This window comes from Diabrotica undecimpunctata, chromosome 6 (assembly GCF_040954645.1).
Source record: "Diabrotica undecimpunctata isolate CICGRU chromosome 6, icDiaUnde3, whole genome shotgun sequence".
Lineage (NCBI taxonomy): Eukaryota > Metazoa > Arthropoda > Insecta > Coleoptera > Chrysomelidae > Diabrotica > Diabrotica undecimpunctata.
The window spans coordinates 109,908,168-109,914,837 of record NC_092808.1 but is presented as its reverse complement, the minus strand read 5'-3'; positions in this window follow the sequence as shown (position 1 = coordinate 109,914,837).

Sequence of the window (6,670 nt, the reverse complement as noted above, 5' to 3'; positions counted from 1 at the left end):
CAAAATAAAATGTTATTAATACATTTGAACATCGAGGAATTACCGTCTTTTAAATTTGTGCGAAATTTCCCCCCGATCGGAAAAATAGTTTAAAAGGTATTTCATTTATCCCTGAGGCTAATTATTTAAACTATTGAACTTGCCCTATGAATGATGCTAGACACATTTAGCAAATTTCATAGGATTCTTTAAGACTTAAACTATCTCAGAAGTTAAATGCATATTGCGTTTTAATCGAAATTATTTACAAAATAAACGTTTGAAAAAGGGGTATGTTTTTTACTTATAAACAATTGTAAAAACTTTTATATTTTTCAATCTACAGACTTGTATGTACAACCATGAGGATAGCTGGTAAAAAAACTCACATTAAAAAAAATCTTCTATGACCAATAGGAATGAAGTTAGAGACTATTTTTTAAAACATCGTATCTCCATTGTTTATAAACATTAAGAAGTATAATTTGCACAAATTGTGAATGAAAACCTAAACTTTATATTAAAACTTCATAGCCATAAAATTCATCCAATTTTTCGAAACTTACAGCCCATCGACGAAGGTACTTTCAAAAGATCGACGTAGGAAAGTGGAGAGAGTAATTGTTTCAGCTTCGTCTTTTCTTCAATACCGTAACTTCAAATTGAAACACGTAGGAAAAATTTACATTATCTCGGCTTCCATTGCAGCTGGAAGCCTCTTTTTTTATTGTGGGGTAGCTTGTCGAAATATGAATAACTACATAGTTTTCACTGGCCGGAAAATATTGTAAAATATGAAATTCACCGTAAAAACTTACTTTTTTATAATTTAGCTGGAATAGTCTGTCGCAGTATTTATAAATATTGACATAATTTTAACCCTCCCCCCGGAAATCCCGGTTCATTTTATATCAATGACGTAATAATACTTATTTTATAAATTAAATTTCAGGTAATTTTTTACACATTATATTATTATATTTCTTATATTTATTATAATTGTTTGTATTTTTATAATTAACAATATTGATTTTTATTCTATTTTTCGTATAAATATGATATACAATATTAATCTACTATTAATATCTATTAATCTTTGCGTTACTGCTTTGATAAAATAAGTCGATTTTTTCATCACCTGTCTTATTAAATTTTGCAATGTTTACTAAACTTTAAATTTTTTATTTTCTTTACATACATTGGTTTAAAAGTTAAAATTTGGTTAATTCATTCGACTTCACTGTCAGCTCTAAACCTTTTTGTTGCAGGTTGTTTGTCTTCACTTATTAAATCAGTCTCTAAATATACATTTTCAGAATCACTGTCGTCGTCAAACGTAACTGTACCGAGGTTGCAGCATATTTTCTCCTCTACTTCTTCCTCAGTACAATTTATGCACAAGTTCGTACAATTCAAACCACGTTTTCTGCACCCACATCTAGTAGTTTTGCAACCTGTGGTGCATTTGCATGTAATGTGCTTTAATGTCTCTTCTGGAATTAAATTATCTAGAGTATAAATTGGTTCAAAACCAGTGGCACTTTATCTCCAACCATAGGCACAAGCATCTAACTTATTACCTAACCACATTTGTAATTGATAGTAAACCCGAAGAACATGCTGTTTAGCTGCACCTTCAGATGGTGGCAGAGTTTCTAGTTTAAAAGATATTTACCGATATTTCTGCTAAAGTGTAAGTATCTTAAACCATTTAAAGAAAATGTATCGTTGTGTTTTTTTTTTAATTATTTATTATAAGTAATTATTCATTCAATAGTTTTAAATATTACTTACAATTTTCAATCAAAAAGTAATACGTTTAGTTAAAATTTTTTTGTTCAAAATACACAAAATATTTTACTCAAAGAAGTATAAGTATATTTATTTCTATAGACACTACACTGAGACTGACGAAATTTTGAAGCTTAGAGCTGAAACAGTTTCCCCTCCACTTTCCTATGTCGATCTTTCGAAAGTACCTTCGTTTCGAAAGGCTGTAAGTTTCGAAAAATTAGATGCATTTTATTGATATAAGTTTCAATATAAAGTTTATAATGCTCATTCTTGAAAGAGTTACGGCTATATTCAAAAGAGAGAACGGGTATTTGGTAAACTTCTATAATTCTATTAGTACCATTCTTATTGTGACAAGAGCGGTAGGTTTATGACTATGTTTTATTGTCTAAATTTGTCTTACAATCCAGCTTTCTAATATAATTATTTGTCAAATTTATATAATTGTTCATCTCAAAGTTCCTTTTTCAAGTGTATATCATTTGAAAACATCATCAATATATAATAATGTTCATTAATATAGATAAAAAAAATTGATATTCTATAATAAAAAAAAAATTCGAAAAGAAAGTTTTTATAAAAATACAGTAAATTCTTACTTACATACTAGCACCATGTCTTCGCATTTTCTATTCGAGGTCTGAGATTCAGTGGTTTCCATCAAGTAGTGATGATTGCGTTGTCTGTGATTCGTCCAATGTCCAACGTTTATTTTTTCGCCTCTATTCCCAAACCTTGGTAATCATTTCCATTATTTTTTCCTGGCTCACAAAGATCGCCATTTATGAATTATGTTGGTGAGGGTTGTAAAAATTACATACACTAGTTACATCTTAAAACCTGTATTTACTTCATTAGTCATCAGTTTACTGACTTGTTTATAATACCGAACGTTAACTCACCGTAGCTATAAATAATAAACTATTTGCTAGCGTAATTCATAGATGGCTTAAATATATTCCAATCATCGAGATAGAATCTATGGAGAGGGCATCACGTGAATAAAAACGACCTCGCTTCGGCCATATTGTTATGATCATTTTGACAGATCGTGTATGATTGTTTACGTTTGTTGTTTTTCGATTAATTTTAGTTTTATAATTCTTTTATAAAAACTGTGATATTATATTGTAATAGTGCATAATAATGGTTTCTTGTTCTCAACGTAGTTGCAGAAGCAGAAGCAATGTTAATAAAAAATCTTCAGGAATAACGTTCCACGAGTTAGTATATAAATATGTAAACCAAGTAATGGCCCGTATTTTAGAAAATAAATTAATAGTATTCATAAAAAATCTTAGAAGTAAGGTAGATCGTGTTATTCTTTAGAATACTCAAATATCTTTATCCTAAATATCTTAAATTTTTTTAATAACTACTGCAACATATTATTTTTATTTCTATATCTTATTCTTTATTTCTACACACTATTTTCATTGTAATAATTGGCAGATATTCAATTTTGTTTTTTTTAATAACAACTTTTCTAACTTTATTAATTGAACTAAATTTTTAAGTGTCAGTCAATTTGTAGTTATCAAATATGTAATTTGTAATACGAACGTATTTCTTTTATTTCATACCGTGTATTCATTTTACCCTTTAAAATATTATTTATATTATTATCTCTTTTAGATACAACTTGTTATTTGACTGTATTAATTTATCTTTATGTATAATATGTCATGTTTTTTATGTTTACCGCTGGATAAATAAACCATAGTTTATTAAAAATGTATAGCACTTTTTTAGATTACGATTAAATGTTCTAAATAACTAGTCATATTTATATAGTAGTTCTAATATTATTGAGTCAGGCCCTGATCTCACCGCCATATTAGTATGATCGTTAGCCACACCTACTGACGCCGTTTTTAATACACACGTTAATATGCTCACAGCTTCTCCATATATTCTAGATAATTCCAATACTACAACGGCAATCCTTCTACATAGTATGTACTTCTATTTATTTACAGTGAGCATGTAAAGATTTAAATAAATTCTTTAAACTCTTAATTTAGCCTTTGTTAAAAAAAAGCTGAGAGATTTGTCTCTAAACGTCTCTAAAAGAGAATAACTGGCACCCACATTAAGTGCAAGTGATTCATGATTTAAATGAATATGATTTCGATTGTAGACAAGAGTTTTGTGAATTAATGATGGAACGATATAATCATGATCCGCAATTTCTACGGAAATGAGTTTCTCAGATGAGGCCACCATCTCCTTAAGAGGTACAGTAAATAGGCAGAACTATAGGTACTGGGCACAAGAGAATTCTTACTTCTTGGTAGAAGGGCACACTCAAAATCCACAGACAGTCAACGTGTGGACGTGAATATTTGGTAATATAATTGTGGAATCATTTATTATTAAAGGTTCATTGAAGTATGACAAGTATTTGTATTTACTTCAACAGCGAATAATTCTTGCATTTTCGGCTCTGTACCTAAATCATCAATATCCTCAGCTACCAAACAATTTACTATGGTACCAGCAAGACGGAACACCACCGCATTATGCACGACATGCACGTGAATACCTAACCTAAATAATCGTTTTCTGAATAGATGGATTGGTAGACGAGGACTTTAAGATTGGCCAGCTAGATCTTCTGATCTGTCCCCACTAGATTTTTCCTATGGGAACACCTTAAGTCTTGCATATTTTCACGAAACAAATGGTTTGCAATTTGAACATTTCATTTAATAGTTTGTAGGTTTCTTTAGTCCTGTTTACATTTTTATAAATTATGTTTAGATATGACTAAGATATCTTTTGTTTCTCGAAGGTACGGTTATGTGGCATAACACATGTTTCACAATTTTTGACTCATAATTTAGAATTACATCAGATAATTTTTGACTTACTATTGCATCACCTTTATATATCAAAAATAACTAAAAGTCTTTTAGTTTTAGGTAAGCATCATTTAAATTACTTACAGTTGTACTAAGTTGTAGTTCATCGTCAAACTCATTGATTTTCGGAAACATTAAATACCTGTTCGTTTTCTTTAAAATCACGAACACAACTAGTTAAGTTTACTTCAGGATTTTTCGAAAATAGAGCTGCGTCAATCTCTAGGTAGGTAGTTCAAAAAATTTTCAACTTTCGCAAAAATCATCTTCCAGGTCTTGTAGCTTTTGATTTTCCAGAATTTCTTCTCCATTACTATCCTTTTTTAAAAAACCGCACCTAATAAAAAACTTTTTAATTGTTTGGGTTAAAATTTCTCTCCATGCTGTCACAATTCAAATTAAGGCGTTAATATTCGTTATGGACTTCTCCAGTTCAGCTGTTGATAAAAACCATTTTATAGATGATAACATTCTTCTCATCAAAAACTTTCTATACAGCCAGCGATTTAAAATTTTTAATTATTCCTTGGTCTAACGGTTGACAATATGCTGTAGTATTAGAGGGCAAAAATATTATCGATATGTTTGATAACTGAATATTGGGATGTGATGTTGCATTATCTAGTAATAAGAGAATTTTTCTGTTTTGAAGTTGTATTTTTTGTCAAATTTATGCAGCCAATCTGTCATGATATCTTTATTCATCCAGGTTTTCTTATTGTAGTACCAGTCGACTTGGAGTTTGTCAACAATGAAAATTTTTGGAACATCTAGGATTTTTACTTTTACCAATCATTAAAGCTTTTTCTTTTTCCCCATTTAAATTTGTACACAATAATACGGTCAGCCTTTCCTTAGCAGATTTACCCCCAGTGCACTTTTTATTACGAAATTTAAAAGTTTTACTTCGTAAGGCTTGATAATACAGATCAGTCTCGTCAGCGTTATAAATATCTTCAGGTAAATAGCCACTTAATAAATTTATCAGTTTTATTTGCCGCTCTAAAACGTTGTCAAGGATAATATTTGCAGCTTCTCCAGAAATTGCTCTAAATTTATTTTTATGTTTTAAGCAAAACTTGCCAAACCAACTATTGAAAGCTTTAAAATTCAAATTGTGTTCTTTCGTTGCCTCTAAAGCTCTTTCTTTTATTAAAGAGGTAGATAATGGAATGTTCTTACTTCTCACTTTACAAAACTAATCGTACCGTATAGTAACGATGGCTACACCTTCAGTTTTATTCTTTTTTTGGGATTTTCCTATTTGAAACTTTTCGGCGAAAACTCGAACACTATAGTTATTTTTTTTCAGATGCTTTTATGACCAATATCTTTTCTTCCAAATTTAACAACTTGCTTTTATTTGTAGACATCATTACCCTTAGATCAGAATATCGCAACTAAATTACAAATGTGTACAAAAAATGAATAAATTCCAAAATGGATTTTTCCAAATCAAACTTGATGTATCTAAAGTACCTGGCTTTATGACCATAAGTACCTACTTATATAATTAGTTTTATGGCTACAATAAGTTATGTACATGTTTGGGTTTCCGAAGCCCCAATTTTAATCTTTTAATCGCCATTATCTGACTGTCCGTTGTTGACAGGTAAAATTACAATAATTTCTTAGAAAAACTGAAGGAAAATTTTGTCTGGAGTCGTTCTGAAGAAAGTCCGTCGTTCGGAGGTGTCTTCCTATTTACCCACATATGAACCAAAAAACTGTCCGTTTACCAGAGGTTTCCGTTGTGAAGAGGTGTCCGTTAACAGAAGTTTTACTGTACTATCATTTAAAAAAAAAATAATATTGACATCATATCTCCAACAGCGATGTCATCATCAAAATATAAGTTCAGCAAAAAATGTACTCTAATGTAAACTAATAGAAAAAGACTCGATTCACATTTTAGTTGAACTTTTCAATAGCATTTATACATCCGGAAAAATACCACAAAAATAGCTTTTATTCACCTTTGTTATTATACCAAAAAAGATAAATGCCAAACAATGTAGTGATTACCGTACAAT